Source organism: Anolis carolinensis, chromosome 3, assembly GCF_035594765.1.
Source record: "Anolis carolinensis isolate JA03-04 chromosome 3, rAnoCar3.1.pri, whole genome shotgun sequence".
Lineage (NCBI taxonomy): Eukaryota > Metazoa > Chordata > Lepidosauria > Squamata > Dactyloidae > Anolis > Anolis carolinensis.
In genome coordinates this window covers 271,124,438-271,146,700 of record NC_085843.1, presented here as the reverse complement: position 1 = coordinate 271,146,700, position 22,263 = coordinate 271,124,438, and the positions used below count along the sequence as shown (strand labels likewise).

Below are 22,263 nucleotides of genomic sequence, written 5' to 3'. Positions count from 1 at the left end.
CCCTGGAAAAGAAGGAATCCTGCTTTGATGGCAGGTGAAGGGAGCACCTGGTGCCACAACTTCTCTGCCTGCTAAGTCATGCAGAAAAACAGTTTTTGTACAAAATAATGGTGGGCTTTACTAAAAGACCAAAAGGTCCCAGGTTCAAATCCGGGGAGCGAAGTGAGCACCCGCTGTTAGCCCCAGCTCCTGCCAACCTAGCAGTTCGAAAACATGCAAATGTGAGTAGATCAATAGGTACCGCTCCGTCGGGAAGGTAACGGCACCCCATGCAGGCATGCCAGCCACATGACCTGGAGATGTCTATGGACAGCGCCAGCTCTTCGGCTTAGAAATGGAGATGAGCGCCAACCCCCAGAGTTGGTCACGACTGGACTTAACGTCAGGGGAAACCTTTACCTTTACTTACTAAAAGAAAAGTGTACAATTATTTCTTGCAGAAAAAATTATATTTCCTCAGACTTACTGATACATAAATGGAGTTGTGTATTTATTTACAACATTTATATTCCGCCCTTCTCACCTCAAAGGGGACTCAAGGTGGATCACATTGCACACAAAAAGGCAAACATTCAATGCCATAACATAGAACAGAGACAGAGACAAGACTCAGGCACAGGCTGGCCTCGAACTCATGACCTCTTGGTCAGAGTGATTTGTTGCAGCTGGCTTGCTTTCCAGCCTGCGCCACAGCCCAGCCTATCCATAACAGATCTGTATACAACTGCAACTCCCTCTACATCCCACTCTGTTTTGCTAGTAAGTGGGACATGAATAAATGATGTTTTACCTCCTCTTAACAGACGGTGAGTCTGTGACAGGCAGGTGCAATAAGAATTCTGCTGCTAATTATTAGAGCTTTCCTGCATGATTGGAGGAAGGTGGAAATGTCATCTGCCTGCTTCCTGATCAGCAGCAAAATGGAACCCCTTTTCTCCATGTGGCTTGGGGCCCAGGCCCATACTGGAAGACACTACTTAGATAGCAACTATGGTAGAATCCTAACCAATAGAAGAAGAAGAAACTATTTTTTCAAACAAAAAAGTATATCTGGAAACTGAGAAATTGTTGTTTCAAATGCAAAACCCATAGGTTTTGTGCAAAACGTTTCTTTGCAGAATAATTTCCCTAAACACTAGTCTTGTGCTTTCGGGGTAAACCTTGCCCTGTTTTGTGTCCCAGCTTTCATTGGGGCCATGATTCATTTTTGAGTGCTTCCCAAAATTGGGGAAGGTTTTTTTTTTGATTGGGTCCCAAAATTCAGGCCATTATGAGGGAGGCTTCCCAAGCAATGGATACCCTTCCTGGCATTTTTCTTACCTGACATCTGCTATTGCTCCTCTGGAGTAAGAGGCACTGAGCTGCAGGTGCGCACTGGGCCTGCCTGAACACCTCATCAGCCTAGCTCCAGGCCTACGTACATGTAGGCAAGGAGGCAATTTTGACTTGATACGAAAACAGGCTTTTGTATCAAGAAGATTTCCATGTGAGGAGGCTTCCTGTTTCATGCTTCCAAAGAAATGGAAGACATGAAAGAAATGGAATAAACAGTAGGAACAAATTTCACGCACATGACTACTAAACACATCTCTGTAAAAGTACCAAACCAAAACATAGCAGACTTTTCATTCCTGTGTTATTCTTCCAAATTTACCAGATGTTGGGAAACCTACATTTTGGCCAGGAGGCAAAGAGCAGCAAAATTTCTTACTCTGCAACTCCAAGAGATCTTTTTCAGTTAATGTTCCACTGAACTGAGTTGCTAGGTATGAAACATGGCAAGGAAAACAAGCTCTTTATCACTGTTTTAACCCACACTGGAAGTTATGTAACCTTTCCTTCAAACCCTCTCAACCCTTGTCTCCCTGACCCCAGCAATTCACTATTGCTCCAAACTGTAATTAGATTTTTATTTAAAAATAAGGGATGTATTATTTAATTTTAAGCAATGTAAACATTACATGGTCCTATCTGTCAAGTAAATCAAGAAGGCTAAATCATAAATAAAACAAGGGTTCTCAGCTTCCACAATGCCAATCCAGGGGTGATTTATTTTTTAATCAAGTGCCCCTGCCAGCTCCAACCCCCCACCATGCTTGTGATTCTCATTATCCCTAATAGGAAAATGGACCCACATATCAGTCAGTGCAAGGAGAAAATGGAGCAAAAGGGATGACTGCATTTGGCACCTCATCAAGACGATGAATAGTCTTGATGCAGAAACAAGAGAACTACTGTCTCTGAAGGGAGAAACCCCTAATGAACTCTGAACTCATTTAATTTCTCTATATTGAGTGGTCTACCATTACTAAAAGCATAACTCAACCTTTTTACTCCAACTCAAAAGCAGCTAGTGTTAAAAAGGAGGACAGGGCACATTTTTAACCTTCCAGTATTTGACAGTGGCGCTTGCAGGAACATAAGTGTCTAATCACATGGGTAAGGCATCTCTGCAGTAATATGGATGCATTTTAATTATTTTAGAGCACACAATTATTTTTCATTTAACAAGATAGCAAAGCAGTCCTTCCCCTCTTTCCTCTTGAAAGAGATTGGAATGCAAACCGTTCTTCAAAACGGAGCATTACCAGGTAGAGAGAAGTCAAAATGTGTTGAATCCAGCTTATTGATGGCTAGACAACCCAAATAACGCAATGCAAACAGTTTTTAATCAGTACTTCCCCTTTGGAATCGTAACTATGCATTTTTAAGCCTCTAATAAATAACAAGAAAAATTAATATTCTCAACAAATATGTATAGACTTATTAATGTAACTAACTCTAGCAGACAAGATGCGTACTCCAAAGGGGGACCCACACATACAGACACACAACTCTTTGTTGTAAGCACAGCAATGAATGGCATTTATTAAACCAGACAGAACCAAATGAGATACGATCAGGAAACTCCCGTCTTCGTCCTACATAAATGTTTGCATTCCTAATGGTCCTTGGGAAGAATCCTTTCCAATACGAAGACCAGAAGTGATGTTGCTTTATTTGCTATTAATGTTTTGTGAAGTATGCAGCAAAATTAGAAGTAACCAAGGTCTCAGGGCAGTGGTTCTCAACCTATGGGTCCCCAGGTGTTTTGGCCTACAACTCCCAGAAATACCAGCCAGTTTACCAGCTGTTAGGATTTCTGGGAGTTGAAAGCCAAAACCTCTGGGGACCCAAAGCTTAAGAACCACTGTTCCAGGGGGTCTAAGAGGTTTCCTGGATGAGGCAAGGAAGTTCTCTATTAAAGTCTGGGAGAAGCCATGAGAAGGCCATCCCCTTTGAGCCCACCAAGCAGATTTGAGGAGACAGTAAGACAAAACAGAAGGGCCTCTTCAGATTACTCCAGAGCCCTATTAGCTCTATATCAGTTTCTGTATAACTTCTATTAAGGAAGTTATACAAACCCAACTGTATAGGTTTTATAGATCAAAACCAGCACATTGAATTATTGTTGGAAACAGACTGACAGCTAATGGAGCTATTGCAATGTGGGAGTTTTTTTGCTCCTGTAGGATTTCCTAATTAGGAATCTGGCTGAAATTCTTTGGGCTAACTGAAGTTTCTAAGCAATTTTTTAAAATAGCCATGTGTAGAGCACATTGCAGGAGGCAAACAAGGCATATGCCACTGTGGTCAAATCTCACTTCCCTAGGAATGGCTGCAGTTAGCACACGAGTTTTAACTGTGCAAAATACTCCTGGTCACTCTTGAAACCTGAGCCTCCAGCTTCAGAGCTGAATGCAGGAGTACCTGCAAATTGTGAACCTGAATTTTTAGAGGAATGTAATCCCATCTAAATCAAGCCTATTCTGAGATCTGTTTTTGACTAAGAAAGAGCACCTCTTCTTCATATATGTCAGTCTTCAATTTATTCGCATTCAACCAGTACATTACAGTTGATGGACATTACTTTAGCACAGGAACAGCTTCCTTGAAATCAGGTGGAAATCAGTAGTATAGGTGACACTTGACTTCAAAAATACTTTATTTTTCCCAACAGTGAGAGTCAAGGTGACTGCATGTTAGACCTGACTATGTTGCTCTAGATGGACCAATGGTCTGAATCAGTACAAGGCAACTTTTAAATAGCTGGCAGGATTATGGGAGTTGTAGTCCTAAAATGTAACTACTTCCAGCCTTGGAAAGAAATATGGCAAGTTAAACAGTTGCATCTTTTAAAGTATCCTTCAGAAGATATCAGGGGTGCTCACTGAAGAGGATAAATGTTGTTCACTCCTTTTGCATAAGTAATAGCTAAGTATGACAAATACATACTGGTACATTCTAAGCCACTCTTGGGCCATGCCAAGCATTATCCTCTTTGTTTAAGACATGTATGTTATGGGCTAATAATACTAACAATGAAATCTCAACTCAAAGATATAGCAGCTCCATGGGTTAGGGTGAGATGTAAATCTCTTCTACAAGAATTGGCCTTCTGGTGGCAGATCTCAGAAATTTGCCAAGAAAGTTACCTGCTAAGAGAAAAGCCTAAAACATGCATGGAAGGAGCAGGGCATATTGGCAAAATATGCCAATATGCCTGCCTCTCTCTCTCTCTCTCTCTCTCTCTCTCTCTCTCTCTCTCTCTCTCTCTCTCTGTCTATATATATATATATATATATATATGTGTGTGTGTGTGTGTGTGTGTGTATATATATACACACACACACACACACACACACACACACACACACACACACACACACATATGTGATGGCTCATGTATTCCACTTGAAGTGTTAATCTGTCTGAAGCAAAGTGTGACTTGTTTTGGAGATAGTTCAGTATCTTAGATAACTTCTTCAAAATGTAAAGAACTTCCACCACTTTCCCAGACACATTTCCCAGGAGCAAGGGCCTTCTTGGTCACTGTTCCCAACTTTTAAAACTACCCCCACCCCAGGAAGGCCAGAATAGCTCCCTCCTTGTTGTTCTCCTGCTAGAAAGTAACAAGGTTTTAGAATTGACTTCAATAAACTTCTAGCTGTGTATTTAAAAAAAAAGCCTTCTACCATTTAATGGATTCAAAACAGTTTTAATTATATAGGTGATTTAATTGTTTTACAAATAAATTTGGAAGTTTTTGTTCTTTTTTGTATTTTAATTTGTCTTTGTAGCCCTTTCAAGTCACAGAATTAGAGAAAAGTGGAATAAGTGAATTGATGAGGATGGGGACAATGACAATAATGACAACTTGTTATATGCTTCAAACTAACTCCAAGTTAGTTTTTTTTTTCTTCTAACAGAGGGGAATTGGGATAGTGTACTCAGAAGAAATTTCTTATCACCTTCCTCTGAGACTGACTGAGAAAGACTTGCCCAAAGTCAGCCAGTATTTCAAACCCTGGCATGGCAGAGCCCTCAAACCACTGCACCATGCTGACTGTCAATAATAACTATTGAGTAAATTCACTTCCCCACTGATACAAAAGCAAGCCCCATCATGCTGTTGCAAGGAGTAGTGCACTAAAACAGATATAAATGAAACAGAGCAGTTTGTATTTTGAAGCTTCCTTGATCATATTTTCTGTGTAGGCTTCCTGGATTAGATACTGATGAACTCACATACTTGTTATATGGCTGTGAGGAAAACAGAGCATCTTGCAAAGCCTGACTTAGATATAGGTTGTTTGCACAGCACAGGAAAATCAATGTACCTGGTCATAGGAGGTCTATTCGACCATTTCTGCAAAAAGAGAAAGTGAGAATCCAGCAGTGAGATATGAATCCACCTAGAGAGCTGACCTGGTTAACCCTTTAATAAAGATTGAGTGGATGGTACTGGAAAAACCTTCCTGTGTACCTTGAAGGCAAGATGATTGAAATTTTCCATCACCCAAAGCTTGAATTCAGAGAGATCTGACTTTATGCAGGTTCTAGTTTTACAGATGGAAAAAAATGGCAAACACATTTAGGTCTCCCAAGCTTCTCCCTTTCCCTCCCACTCGCAAGAGCACTACAACCTATAATCACAGTTAATTAAACTAATTGCTGGCTGTGACTGTGTTATTTCTCCACACTTTACTGCCTCCAAATATTTATTTCCCCAACAGGAAGTAGGAAAATGAGCAGAACACAGTCGATTCTGTTATCCTATTCATTCAAATGACAATGCTTCTGGTAATATGATGAAACATAGGATGAGCAGCCCATGAGAAAAGGAACTATGCTGGATGCTGTAGGAAGCAACAAGAAATGGGCACTATTTTGACTTGAGCCTAAACTCATGATGCAGGGAATTTGCACACAGCCATAGGATCAATGCAGAAAGAGCAGCCTCATATGTCATTCTTGGATCTCAAAGGGAAATTGAGGAATGTGTGCTTGCTTCACAAGTTGGTCAAGAAATTTTTTTAAATGAGGTATAAATCCAAATACCAAACCATGAGCAAATTTATTTCTGTACTTTTTATGTGCTTATTTTGTTATATGCCTCACCTATTTCCTAAGGTTGAGAAAGTAGTTCCTCCACATTTGCATGGGATAGGGGTTCAGGATCCCTGCGAAAGTGGAAAAACCACAAATATAAATAGAAATCATTTTTTTTTACTTGAAAGAGCACTTCTCCAGACATTTGTAGGTTCTCCGGTGTGATTCTATGGTCAACTTCCAACAGAATGTGATCATAAAATCATGCTGGAGGATCTACAAAGACCTAAAGAGAAAAAATTTCTAAATTATGTGTAGGGCACCAGAAGAGGCAATGGCAAATGCAACAATCTTCAAATAATCAAATCCGTAAAAGTTTAATCTGGAAATGTGAAGTGATATCTGTGTATGCTAGGCCTCTAATAGGCTATCAGAATAGCCCTTCCTCTGCATCAAAGATGGGCAATTATGGCACATCTCAGTGCCAATTTTCTGTCCCTTGGTCTCTTGGCAGAGAAGGCTAAAGACTTGATGAAACAACAACTCCCAGTATTCAAACTGTATTCATTCATTCTTTAATGTAGATGCATCTATAAAAGGTAATGGTTTCCCCTGATGTTAAGTCCAGTCGTGTCCGACTCAGGGGGTTGGTGCTCATCTCCATTTCTAAGCCGAAATGGTTGTCTGTAGACACCTCCAAGGTCATGTGGCCGGCATGACTGCATGGAGCGCCATTACTTTCCCGCTGGAGCTGTACCTATTGATCTACTCATATTTGCATGTTTTGAACTGCTAGGTTGGCAAAAGCTGGAGCTAATAGCGGGCACTCACTCCGCTCTCTGGATTCGAATCTGTGACCTTTTGGTCTGCAAGTTCAGCAGCTCAGTGCTTTAACGCACCCCCCCCCCCCCCAGCTAAAACAAACATAGTGGTTAGAGCTACAATAATGTCATGGTTGTCCAGTCCAGTTGTACAGCACTAATATATCCTTATTCTAGTTTTGGCAACTAGAGTTTGCAATCGTAAACAGAAAGTGAGGTGGCCTAGCACTGAAAGAGCACCAAAAATAGTGTGGGGTAAAGAATCTAAGAAATACCTAAAACATGAAGTGATATAAACAAAGCTATCAGCTTCAAAAACTGATTTAAGAGAATATTCCTTGGAAGCTAGACAGGAAGGAAAGAGGAGTCTATTGTTTTACACAATGTGGAGCCATCCCCATCTATCTAGGTTACTTTTCATTTTTACTCGTGTCCAAACACACCTCCACAAAAAACAAAATCTACAAAAATTCAGCTAAAGTCTTTTAATGCTATTTATATTTTCTAGCTACAGAATAAAACAGCAGATATTTTTTTAAATGTTCCTACCAAAGAAGGAAACACTAGAATTTACACTTCATAAATCTTAATTATGCTAATCAGCCTAATAAATTCAATTGCACGTTTCAGTGTACAAAATATTTCAATGTTTATCTTGTTTATTTATTTAACAGTTCCTTTTGTGAACGTAGAAACAGAATTGATCAGATCAGGGTTGTGTTTGACAGGAAACATCTTTATAACAATTTGGGCTATCACAATTTGTCACCGTGATATTCAATCTTCACCCCTCGAAAAGGATGGACAATTTAGCGATGCAATTATCTCAAATCATATATGTGGCTGGTGCAGAAAGCAACATCTTGATTGTCATTGTTTTGACATTGTTTTATATCAGTAATAATGTTGTACACTTAATATGATTGGCTACTCATTTTCATGATGTCAGCATTACAAGATTCCTGATTGTCTAGCATCATTTTGGAAAGGTAAAAGAAACTCAAGCCACACAATTGTACAAAATTATTTTCCTTCCATTATTTTTTTTAGCTTTGTTGGCAATGGTCCTGTATGGGCTTGGAAACAGAAAACCATGAGTAATGAACAATTTCCACAGGAAGTTACCATGGGTTTGTACTGAAGAACCTAGAAAACTCCTAGAGTGGTATCCTCCCTGGAAAATTGCATATGTCCTTCATTGAGACTCTATAGGTAACTTCCAGCAGAAGCATACTTTAGAATGGTCTGGGGGAAAATTCCTAGAGAGGACATTTTTTGTCAGATGTGGGTGGATGAAACCACAGGTACTGATTCTGCAGGTACAGAAATTGTACGGTAGTTCCTAGTGCAATGATCTCAAACCTATTTATACAGGAGTAATGGGAGTTTAGGTTTGCATGTCACCAGGGTTCGAGTCTATTTTTGAGCCCTCTATTTGGGGTTCAAATAAGAAATTGATGAACATTAGGCATAGCTCTTGTTAAAAGGAATGAAAATGTAAACCTGTGCCATTTTGCCTACATTGAAAACTCTTTTCTAACATTCATCATACTATATTGAGGGGGGGGGGGTGTTCCTTAGAAGTAAATAAGGGACTCCTCATTGAGGAGATCAGTTAATATAGGCAAAATGTCCCTGTAAAAAGTGTCCTACACTACTTCTCCTGCAATGAACTTACATTGAAGTTCCCCGAGGTTACAGAGCAACCAAATATAGCACTTTGATAACAGACGGGTTAATGTGGAAAGCATTCTATGATGACAGAAACTTTGAGGGCCACTCTCCATCTGCTCATTCACAAAATCCTGAGCTGAATACGTAACAGGGGCTTTGCAAAATATAAAAGCAGAATGGAGACACCAGGAAATATTCAAGTCTTTGTCATAAAGAGACATTTGTTTTCTGAGATGCCTTTAACACTGTCAAAATCTAGTCATATATTTTGAATGACAGTTGGCCAGTTCAGCTTGTTGCATTTCTGATGGACAGATGGATACTTAAAATGTTTGTTTGTAATGTTTTTCTAATGTTCAGCAGAGCTTAAAGGGTGCTGCAAATCCGCTAAGAAAGCATGGAAGTATAAGGCTAGTATTCAGACCATGTTCTTTGTTCCCCATCACAATCTTCCTGATTCCCATCTTAAGTTCCGACTGGATGTTGATTTCCACAGTGAAAAGTTCTTCTGCTCTAGCCTCTGAATAATCAACTATATTAAAACTAAAGCCCATGTAGGGCAGGTTTTTAAAAGCTCCCCAGCCTGTCACACTGTTTTTTATTGAACTTTTAAGAGCAAAATGCCAAATCAGCCTTTTCTTCTACTCTTATTAAAGTGTGAGAGGTGACAGTTTGGAAGTATTACAAATATTTATGGCTTTATGTGGTAGGCACATAAAGAATTGGTAGGAGGAGAGGACATGCACACTAAGGATCTGTCAGGAAAAGTGACCACACCAACACAGCAGAAGTTGTCTCTGATATGCCTAAACAGCTCCAGTCTTCAGACATCACCACTACACAGAAAAAGAAAGCAGAAGACATTTTATAGCCAATATAGCAATTGGGCTCAAAGATTCATTGGGTTTTCCCTTAAGCAGCCTCTTCATTTTTTTCCTCACCATGTGTGTGCAGAAGAGCTTTGACTGTTCCAGAAGTAATAGGCACTTCAACTTTTGTAGCAGCAAGTGAGCCATTCAACAAGCAAGGGCATAACCACTATTCTGAATCTGTAGGGTTGTTGTGGATTTCACAGATAGGGGAACTATCCTTATGGGAATGTCTGGAGTTTGACAGTGGAGTGTAGACTGAAAACGGTACAAGTTGAGTCTCATCATCCAGAATTCTGAAATCTGAAATGCTTCAAAATTGTCCATATGAGATAGCTACAGTTTTGTTTTCTGATGATCCAATATACACAGACTTATTAAAAACATTGTTTATAATGTTACCTTCAGGCTATGGGAAACATAAATGAATTGCATGTTTAGCCTCAGGTCTCATCTGTAGGATATCTCATTATATATGTATATGCAAATACAGATATTCCAAAATCTGAATACAAATTGCAATACAAATCATTTGGCACCAAGCATTTCCAAAAAGGAATTCTTAGCCAGTAGTAGATTCCATCCCCAGCATTTCTATGTAAATCCCTACTGAAAGTAGCAGGGATTGTTCCTAATTCTTCTAAACATGTTGTACTCAGTGGATTCATTATCAATTTTAGCATAGATGACCTTGTGACCATAAGACCATTATACGGCAAGGTGACTTTTGATTTTGGGGTGTCCATTGAGTACGTTTTCTAATCATTCTAAATCAGAAGTAGTGCAGATGCATCCTGTGGTGCACCAGTGGTCCATTTTGCAACCCCAAGTTCCCTAGAGATCTCAAATGCCACTACACCTCCGATTATAGAAAATAGTGTGGACAAAGCCCAGAAATATACATAGAAAAAACTCAGTTGGATCCATAAATATTGCAGCTTTGCAACACTTTTCTCTCACTGACCAACAAAACCCACACTCTCAAGCAAATGCATGTATTGAGTAGAATTTTCAGTGGTTATCTGAATTGGAAGTGATGTCACATCACCATTGGTTGGGTGCCATTATGTGGCCAGAGGGTGGCTCCTAAACCCTCTGCTCTTACATGCCCTTGGTCTAAATGAGCCTTATTTAACTTGGTGCCCTCCAACTGTGTCAGTCTGCAGTTTTCCCAATCCCCCCAAAACATGGTAATTGTCTAGAGCAGTGGTTCTCAACCTGTGGGTCCCCAGGTGTTTTGGCCTCCAACTCCCAGAAATCCCAGTCAGTTTACTAGCTGTTAGGATTTCTGGGATTTGAAGGCCAAAACATCTGGGGACCCACAGGTTGAGAACCACTGGTCTAAAGATTATGGGAAATGTAGTTCTAATTCAGGACATGTGAAGGCCAACAAGTTGGAGACATCGTGGGCCCTTTCAAATTACACAGTTTTATTGCTGTGATTTCAGTTGAACTGTCTTGGCTATGAAATGCTTCTCTGTCCAATATTTTTAAATATCATTCTTTTTCCATAGGATGGAACCACTGCAGTTAAAGAGGAACGAGAGTACTATAAGATTTAAACATCAGGAGAACTAGAGCTCTCAAGAGAAGAGACCTGCTTCTACAGGGCAGGGAGAAACTATTAGTAGTACAAGTAGTTGATTTTGCTCCTCCGTTGCCATGCCAGTTTTTCAATTCATGCCACATAGTGGCAACCACTAGAGTTCTTATATGTTTGATAAACTTCATTATCTTCAGAGCATCTTTACAAAATAGCCCTTCCAGTTCAAGCTGCCACCTCTCCCTTATGCTGCCCAAAGTCATATATTTTAACATGGAACAGGGACATAATTATATTGTGTTTACATTGTATTCAAAAGGTAATGCATTAAACACATGGCTGTAAGGCACTTTTCTGTAAATACCTCACTCCTGGATAATGCTATTAAACACAAACACACACAAAACCCCTGAGAGCGACTGTAATTATGTTAGGATTATTTCAAAGCAAAGTGTTATAATATAGGGAAAATTGTTTGATTATAAACTGAATTTCTTTTAGCCTTAGATGTGGAAGGAGGTGAGAGGAAAAAGAAATTATGTCATCTTCTCAATGAATACATTGTCTGAAAGCAGCATTCCTCTCTATATATTTTTTTGGCTTTTTATTGGAATCTGAGGGTCAATACAGGATAAGAAGCAGCATGCCTTGGAAAGATATAAAACATATTGAATTTACTTCCCATCCCTTCCTTCTACTATATTGTTTCATGTTCCATCCATGACATAAAACCTTCTAGGGTTTATAAGCAGGATGAAAAAAAAAGAGAGAAATCTTGTTGATAAAAGAAACCTATAAAGAACATACATGTGATTCAGAATCAAAGTATTGTACTAATGTTTCAAAAGTTCATGAAAATACCAGACCACCATAAGTGTTCAAATACTTCAACATAGCTTGTTTTCCTTCTTTTATTTTTTCCTCCACCACTTCATCCCAGATGAATGGAAGACAAAAAAAATCCTTCTCTCCACTGCATTCTATGAAAACTAGTTAGGAAATGTTTAACAAGCATTGTATGGCAGGAAACACGTGATTATGGAAGCAAAATATTTGCATACTGTGCTTGCTATGTGATTCTTTCTGCTCACAAAGCGAGAGTGTCAAGTCTTGGATCTGCAGATCATACACTAGGAATATGTAAAAGTTGACTGGGAGGCTGCATCAAGGAGAAGGGGTAAATCTTTTGTCCCATGGACTTATATGACCATCATGCACCATTGTTCCATTTGAGAACTGCATTGGTGCAATGCAAACTGCACATATCTGTATGCAATTCCCATGAACAATAGCGTTATAGTAAGACCCCTGAATGCATGGAGGATACTTTCCCAGCTGTATCATCGATACAACCAAATGCCATCAAGGACCTCATCGTATATGCTGTCGAATTGCCACGGATCAAGGTGAATCCATCTGTGGCTGGCAGGGGATGGGGGGACCCGTTGCTCCATGCCTTGCATCACCTAACTAATCCCAGACCCCATCCCACTGAAGGAGGCATCCATGGCCTGGCTTGCCTACATTGATCCCAATGCAACATGAGAAGCCTCCCATGTTGCCACCATGGCGGCATAGGCTGGTTCCTCTTCAGGTTTGCAACGAAGCTCCACCAATAGTAGCTTTATGTCATGGGATGGGAGCTGATTGGCTCCATCTCAAAATTGAAGAGGAACCGCCATATGCCAACAATTTTTACCCCATCTGATGAGGTTGTAAGATATGTCACTTCCAGTCTCATCATACCATAGAGTTGTACTGGAAGACTCAGTAATATCTTCTCTAGGAATTTGGTAGGTCCTCCACCACAATTCCATAGTAACATCCAAGGAAATTATACCATAACTGTGTTGGTGGCCATAAAGAAAAGGGGAATGGAATTTCTCCTCAAGAAAATCAGTGTAAATAACACACTTTGGATGTAGCTATCATGTAGAATTAATGCTTTTGACACCATTTTATCTGCCATAGCACAATGTTATGGAAGCCTCAGAGTTTAGTTTAGTGAGGCTTGATCTACACTGCCAAATAATGCACTGAACTGCATTATATGGGTCTATACTGACTATTTAATGCAGTTAAAACTGAATTATTTGGCATTGTAGATCCACACTTTAGCAGAGAATGATAAAGACCTTCTAAAATTCCCATAATTCCATAGCCTTGAGCCATGGCCATTAAGATGCTGTCAAACTGCATTTTTTCCAGTTTAGATGCACCCTTAGTTTTAAAACACAATCATAATGCCAGAATTGTCTCGGAAACATGAACTGTGATTTAAAACAAAGTACATACTCCCCCTCTGCATACATACACTTCTTCTTGAAAGGAATCATAGAATCATAGAATAGTAGAGTTGGAAGAGACCTCATGGGCCATCCAGTCCAACCCCCTGCTAAGAAGCAGGAAATCGCATTCAAAGCACCCCCGACAGATGGCCATCCAGCCTCTGCTTAAAAGCCTCCAAAGAAGGAGCCTCCACCACAGCCCGGGGGAGAGAGTTCCACTGCCGAACAGCCCTCACAGTGAGGGAGTTCTTCCTGATGTTCAAGTGGAATCTCCTTTCCTGTAGTTTGAAGCCATTGTTCCGTGTCCTAGTCTGCAGGGCAGCAGAAAACAAGCTTGCTCCCTCCTCCCTATGACTTCCCTTCACGTATTTGTACATGGCTATCATGTCTCCTCTCAGCCTTCTCTTCTGTAGGCTAAACATGCCCAGCTCTTTAAGCCGCTCCTCATAGGGCTTGTTCTCCAGACCCTTAATCATTTTAGTCGCCCTCCTCTGGACGCTTTCCAGCTTGTCAACATCTCCCTTCAACTGCGGTGCCCAAAATTGGACACAGTATTCCAGGTGTGGTCTGACCAAGGCAGAATAGAGGGGGAGCATGACTTCCCTGGATCTAGACGCTATTCCCCTATTGATGCAGGCCAGAATCCCGTTGGCTTTTTTAGCTGCCGCATCAGGAAATTTGTCCTTGTTTCCAGTGCCATGGTACCAAAAATGTAATGGCAAAGTGGGTGGCATGATAATGGTGGGGATGGATTTATTGGAAACCGGAGGCAAAATTCAGCCTTGAGACCTATGGAAATTTTTGCATGTGCTTTTATTGTGCCCAGATAGGGATGCATGGCAACAGCACACAGCAGCTGTATGTATGAGTTTTGTAATGCTCTGCCTCACATATTATTTCAGTATGCTAAGAGGTTCATCTGTGTCTGAATACTGTCAATGCAGACTAAAAGCAGCAGGACACAGAACTCTGTGTCAGTCTATGCCGATTAGGTGCTGTTGCGCTTGTCATTGCTTCCCCCCCCCCCCCCCCCGTGCCTTTACTCAGACATCTACTTACCAACCTGAGCTGATTAGGTAAATCTTTGATGTCAGCACTCCAACTCAAATTGCCATTGTGAGAGCTTAGTAGGTTCAAATATGAAAACGGAGAAAAGGATTGCAGAAGACGATTGAGCTAGGGGAGGCTTATGTCATAACAGCCCAAGCATATAGGCAAGGTAGAAGGTGAGGACTGATCAATTGCTGTGGTGTCTAATTGCTGAAATAAAACTTACCATGTGCCTCTGTTACAACAAACTCCTTCCATTGTTCTTATTGAGTGGGAAGTGAGATAAATCCTTGAAGTTTAGTGCCATCAAATAATCTGCTGGAGAGTATCAGAAGGAGGATGAAGTAATGCTCATGGTGAGCTTCCTTTAGGTAAATATTTCATTAATGTATTGAAAGAATAATTGGTCTGGAACAGTGGTTCTCTCTGTGGATCCCCAGATGTTTTGGCCTTCCCAGAAATCCTAACAGCTGGTAAACTGGCTGGGATTTCTGAGAGTTGTAGGCCAAAACACCTGGGGACCCACAGGTTGAGAACCACTAGTCTAGATGATAGATCTTTTGTCTGACCCAGCATGGTTTTCCTTATGCTCTTATGCATTGTGGTCTGATAAAACCTTATCCTCACCATTCTACCTAAACTGATGGGGAATTATGGGGGAGATGCTGTTGCAAGTCATACGTACTTGAGGCATATATATATTCTGATATTTCCTACCTTTCCAACAATCCCTTACTACATCCATATTTGCAAAGAAATTCAGGTGCCAATTAGATAGATATTTGCACATATTTGGAATAATCAAAATAGCCTCCAGAAGACCTCCAGAAACTCAATTGCTTTAGAATACAGTAGCATTCTGGATCACATATGAACTTGGACTGACAGATCTCAAATGAAAACATGTAGCTAAGAATTGGGATTGAACGGCATTTGTATGAAACCCAACTCTCAACTGCAAATGGCAGCCTAACTCTTCTTCAGCAATGATTTGACAATAAATGGTGGTAATACTGGCATCACCATTATGGCCCCATGGAAAGTGGCTGATAACAAGAAGCATTCAATCACTGTTATACTCTGACTTAGCTCCTCTTGCAAGTCCACCAAATGACATCTTGCAACTTGCTAACTGTGAAAGGGTTGGCAATTGAGTTGTTGAGTGTTTTCCAGGCTGTATGGCCATGTTCCAGAAGTATTCTCTCCTGATGTTTCGCCCACATCTATGGCAGGCATCCTCAGAGGTTGTGAGGCATATACTTCTGGATCATGGCCATACAGCCCGGAAAACACTCAACAACCCTGTGATTCCAGCCATGAAAGCCTTTGACAACACAGGGTTGACAATGTTTGTACAATAGCATAGCTAATTTACTGTTGGTGCAGTTAAACATCCTTCAAATAACCCCTTGGGTGGGATTCTGTCTCCAATCCCTGCAAAGATATCTTAATGGGTGTGGAGGCATTTACACCATGTTTGAGTAACCTGCTACTCTCAAAGTTTTCAAAAATTCTTTTGCAAAAAAGTCCCCAAGTGCCCCACAATGTTCACTAGGCAGTAAGGGTTACATTTCCATCGCATTTTATAGCCTCCCTGTTTCACTTTCAAAAAAAATAATAATACTTGCTTCTTGTTAAAAAATACCCTTCCTGTGCCTGGAAAATCCCTATAATATGGTTAAAATGCCCCCATGTCCCCAAGAAGGAGCTGGGGGGGGGGGCAATAAATTTGATGTGGTGGGGAGTTGCATCTCTCGCAGTGTCTTGGGCTACTAATATGCTCTTGGCCTTTGATGGTTGCTCAGGCTTAGACAATCTTTTCATCTGGTAGCAGTTTCTTATGATTAATAGTCTGATCCTATACATTACAACTCCCAAAAATGTATGCCTTGGTAGTCTCCAACAGCAGAAAGAAAAGCAACCAAGAATTCAAGACAATGCCAATTGCAGCTTTTTGTCTGGAATCTTTCTTTAACAACAGCTCCTCTGTGGGATGATAGGCCTGGTCCTATTGTTCCATCTCAGCAAGGAGTTGATTCAATTAAAACAGCATTAGCTGCTCTACATATGAGTTAGCCATATGATCTGCTGATGTGCCCCTTTAATAACTAAAACAATATTAACACACTATGAGGTAAAAGAATTGCTTGATGTAATAACTGCAGATATGAAAGCATTAAGTACATCATTAATAACCATCTGTCTTGGAAAACGGTACCCAAGGTAGCACTGGAATTTCTCCTATTTAGTACATAACCCAACCAACATTTCCCCCCTGAAGGAGGCTTGTATTTAAAAGGATTATCCCTCAAGGGTGTTAGACAGAAAAGTAAAAGATTCTCGAGGGTTTCAATAAGCTTTTACTCAGAATTTTTACATATTTAAACTGAAACTATTACAACTTCAAGCGCGATCTCTTGTGTAAAGACTTAAGGGCTGAGACTCAAATAACGCCTCAGACATTAAAGCTGACAAAGGCTGCCCTTCAAGAGACAAAATAGACCAAAATGTTTAGGCACTTCTTCATGGAGTCAAAAGTGTGTGGGGCATGTGTGTGCATGTATTTTAATGACAGATGAACTTCTAATTTGGCCCTCTTTTACACAAGTCCAGTTTTCTAGAATTTGTCTTTTTTCAGGCATTAGAAGGGGGAAAAAAACTTTTTTAAACAATGTGGAAGTGTGAAAAAGTGACATATTCACCCCTATACAGATAGATGTTCAGTTCTAGTGTACGCAGGGCTACCTATGATAATGAATCGTGGTTGCCACTCCCCTCCCCCAAATACTTCAGATGTACTGGAAATTAGTGTACTTACTGAATTTTCCTAGTGTGGAATTACGTTGGTTCCTTTTTGATACAAACTTCCACTAATCCATACAACTTTATGTTTTTGTAGGAATTAATTTAAACAATTTTTAAAAATCAAATGTGAAGGACAATGAAAACAATGAGTAGTCATAGGGGTTGTTTGGTTGTTTTTTGTAGGAGGAAAGAAATGATGGCACTATGTCCTGCCCCTCCTCCCTTCACATTCTAGGGCTGTTGCCAATGTTCCTATGTGTAGTAATTCTTTTGGGGAGTAAAACAAATCCTCGAGATGTCCAAAATATTATGGCTGTTGCGTTATATCCAAGGAAAAAGATAAAGGTGTCAATTTTCACTGACCCTTTCTTCTTCAAAAGCACATTATGGCCCTGAAAAAGTGTTGTGGGGGTTGAAGAGCATTTGTGAACAGTGTGGGATGAGACAGTTGAAGAAGAGAAGGAGTCATTGGCACAACACCACCACTGCCCTTACTCCTTTTAAGAATAGAAACCAACCTACCACACACAATGAGCATTTGAAATAAAAATGCTTTAAAAGTACTAGATACCCCAGGCATATGCTTTATTTATTATATGTGCTTTGTCCTTTGTCAGGAAAGCAAAAGGAGGGTTTTTGATTTATACTTTTTATTTTAGAATGAAAAACAAAGTGTAACCAAGCTAACAAAAAGAAAGAAAAGCAAGAAAGAAACACATGTGCAAAAATATTTAGATCAAAGTAAATCTTAAATTTAATTTAGATAAGCATCTTATATTTATGTTATATCTATTATCAGAGTGGTCCTTTATTTTTGCATTCTGTGATTGAGATAATCTCATTTAAATAAAATGGTTACTCCCCAACACCTCAAAAAGTCCTTCTGATATAGGTGTGTATATTTTTGCAAGTCTCCTATCCAAAGCTTTGAATGAAGCTTTCAAAGGTACCATAACCACCTATATATTATATATATAGACTTGGGCTTATGAGAGGGGAACAAGAAGAATCACCACCATCATTGTTGGTTATTGAGTGCACGGGGGGGGGGGGGCACTGTGCCATGTCACTGGAAACAAAGCAGAAGAAGTGGTCTGTCACTGGTGAGAAGAATGGTCAGAATCCCATCTTCTCCTGGGCAATGAAGCAAAGCAAGGCCTCCATCACCCGGAAGAAGAGTGGGAATCTGCAGTGGTTGCTTTCTTGGGATGACAAAACAGAGCAAGGGCTCCACTACTTTCTCCTGTATAATGAAGCAGAGGAACCCCAGTTAGTTTCCTCTATAGAGCAAGACATGAGCCGGGGGGGGGGGGGACAAAAATCGAGCATTCACTTTGACCCCCAGTTTCATGGATTTGGGAACAGTAAAAGGTAAAGGTTTCCCCTGACATTAAGTCCAGTCGTGTCCGACTCGGGGGGTTGGTGCTCATCTCCATTTCTAAGCTGAAGAGCTGGCATTGTCCGTAGACACCTCCAAGGTCATCTGGCCAGTATGACTGCATGGAGCACCATTACCTTCCCGCCGGAGTGGTACCTATTGATCTACTCACATTTGCATGTTTTCGAATTGCTAGGTTGGCAGAAGCTGGGGCTAACAGCGGGCGCTCATTCCACTCCCCGGATTCGAACCTGCGACCTTTTGGTCCGCAAGTTCAGCAGCTCAGCGCTTTAACACACTGTGCCATGGGGGCTCCTGGATTTCTGAATATTCCCATAATATATTCCCCACAGATACAGCATACTGTAGCTTTTGATGTTAGATGTTATATAGAATCACTGTGACTTCACAACACTGTTAGCCTTCTCTTCCATGAATTTGTTTAATCATCTTTTAAAGCTATCTAAGCTTTTAGCCATCACTTCATGCTGTGGCAGCAAATTCCACACTTTAACGCCGCTTGCCAAAACAGTAGGCTTGCAGATTGTCAAGGGACCTAAGAAGTGGGCAGTTACTTCCATCCTATCAGGCTGTTCTGGCAATAGATAGGAATCTCCATTTGCCCACTAAAAGGAGAAGCCAATTGTGTAGTGCAATGCAAAGCATGCATAGAGTATTTCTTTGAATGCCATATGGCACCACCCTTTTATGCTGCCAATTGCTCAAATAATAAGAAATAAGAAACAAAGAAAAATTCAGTAGAACTTGATGTGAAGGCACATCCTGCAGATTAAAGGTGTCTTCTGTTGCATTTTTCACAATACATTTGAGTTTGTAGAGTGAGCAAGAAAAAAGCAGAATATCTGTTGTAAAAGCCAAACATTCTGTGATTAAATGCTAGTGCGTTTTTTTTTAAAGAAGAGATCTGTACCATCTTCGTTATTATTGCTGTTTTTGTTTATCTTGATTACTATTATTTTTATGAGACTTGGCAGCCTTTCACTATGATTGCTAAACTCAACAGGGATTTGATTAATTATTAGGGACCTGTCTCTAGATAAAATTATAAAGCAAACATATATGCAGGGAATACTTTGATGGGAATCATATAAATCAATTATTTCATACTAAAGCACATTCTACAAGTAATCTATTTGTGACTGACACTTTTCTAGCCTCATTTTAAAACCTTCTAAAATTAAGCAAGATTTCACAATTTTCCAAGCAGTTCCACTCAAAGAGTTCTTACATTTAGAAAATTATCCTAATAAATAAGAATTAACTTTCTTTGCTTTGCATCCCTATGGAGCTCTAATCAATAAAAGATGCAACTCTTTAACTACTGTATATTACACAATAAATTATCTGGCCATGACAACACTGTGTAACCTGTTTTCTTGCAATTTTGTGTTCATTCAGTAGGGATACAAAGGACACTAGAACAACACATGCAAACAGCACTTTCAGAGACAAATTGTAGCTCTGTGTTATGTTGAGGGATCACAGAGTTCAGGGATCACCACACTTGGGGACCATCAGTCCAGATCCCGTGCACAGCACAACATTGCAGCTCTATTAGCTGCTTGTCTTTAGAATAAAAGGAACATTTTTAATCACACACTTTAAATGCCATGCCAATGAATTATCATTTTAAAAAACTATATGACTTCCAGGGTGTTTTGTCACCCTATGAGATTTTCAATGTACAGATGTTAAATAAGGTTAGGGTTAAAGTTAATTCTACACATTATGCTATTTCCTAGGCCCAGGGCTGACCCATTGTGGTGATCTCTAACAGTCAGAATATGTGACTTGTACTTTTCAGCATCACCATTTGGTGAAAAATGACATGGAAAATCCCCCCCCCCCACACACACACACACACAATACATTACACTGGTGGGACAAAAACGTAGACACTGGCAAAAGGGATACACTTTTAATGAACAGTTTTGCCCCAGGTCATTTTACTTGAAACAAATAAACAACTTCAAATCTGAGGGCACTGTTTACAACATTTTGAGTTATGAAGTAGTAAAATACTACTGGATATGTCTAGCTCTGTAAATTCTGCAAGAAAACAAAGCTATGGAGTATCATGTCACCTATGGATGGATGACAATATAAAAGCAGAGTTAAAGTTTGTTTGTTTGCTTTCTCTCTCCTTTCTTTCTTTTCTCTCTCCCTCCATCATTTCATCCCTCTGACACTTATAATTTGCCTTTTCCTCCATGAAGAATTTGGCTATCTGTGAAGGTTTTATGTCAGGCTATATTCCATAACGTGTTCTACTAGGAAGGATTTCATTTTTGTGAGTTACTTTGTATTCCTTGCAGATGGCCATGTTGACTGGGGGATTCTGGGAACTGATGCCTGCTAAAGTAATAATTTCCTAGCTGGACACACATGCCTAAACTCCTAGGATTTGAAAACAGGAATGAAAGGATCAAAGTACATGACCAGGAAGTCTTTATCTATCTCCTCCACCCAAACTCCAGTTCTGATGAAAAGTCCCCATCTCCCCAGATGCCATTTGAAGACAAGCTGCCATCCTAAGGCCAAATGAAGTGTCTCTTCCATAGCTAGTAGTAGCTGAGATGTACAATTTTGACCAATGTAGGTGAGGAAAGGAGGCCAACCCTTTCCCAATGCACTTTGGTCCTGATCCTGCCTGCATCAATCCTTCAAAGACAAAAAAGAACGTATGGCTAGTGTTACTTTTTGTTTGGCACACTGAACAAATAAATGACTAGTAAGCATTTTTGCATGGTCAGATGCAAAAAAAAAGTCATAAAATATGTGGATGGTAACACAAACTCTCTCTTACGATTTGAAAATGGGGATGATGAGAATGGGAATGTCTGCAAAGAAGGAACCTCCCCTCATGATAGGCACATTTCCAAAAAGGAGTCTGAAAAACAGCTGCGTGGCAGCAATGGATAAGTAGCTCATTTAATGAACACTGGACAAAAGGTGGCAGAGAACAACAATGCTGCAAAGTGTAAAAGAGGACTACTCTCGAAATTTGCTATAAAAACATGCCAGTGTTAAGTCCCAGCAATAAACTCTCTTTTCCTGTTGTGTGCATTAAGCTGAAAGACACCCCACTGGCAGCTAATATATCTTGACACCTGTACTTCTGCGCACACACAAATAAAGACAGGATCACACTAGATTGTTTTATTTGGTGAAAGTACCCTGGCCTAATACCAAATCAAAGTACGTCAATACTGTCTGGTAGTATGCCCCACATAGTGACCTTATTTAAGGATTTCACTAATCTAAAATACAAAGCAGAGCTAAATGTCAAGTCCAAAGGCCCACAGAATGGTAATTGAGAAAGGAACTGATGATCAGCACTTCTGTCACTTTCCCCCCCAAGACCAAGATTGAGAGGAATAAATGGACCGGGTTTCACATATTTGTATTTCTTTTCCTCATGCTTACTTAGCCATTCACTAAA

The 22,263-nt window shown here is 40.1% G+C and overlaps 2 protein-coding genes across 9 annotated transcripts in view; one reads left to right on the top strand and one right to left on the bottom strand.

Annotated features, from left to right (window-relative positions):
• The window catches only part of nlgn1 (neuroligin 1), an 816,109-nt gene that overhangs the window by 421,113 nt on the left and 372,733 nt on the right, over positions 1-22,263 (bottom strand). The window lies entirely within an intron of this gene.
• LOC134298055 (uncharacterized) overlaps positions 1-22,263 on the top strand; it is a 324,686-nt gene that overhangs the window by 296,123 nt on the left and 6,300 nt on the right. The gene's annotated exons all lie outside the window — the stretch shown is intronic.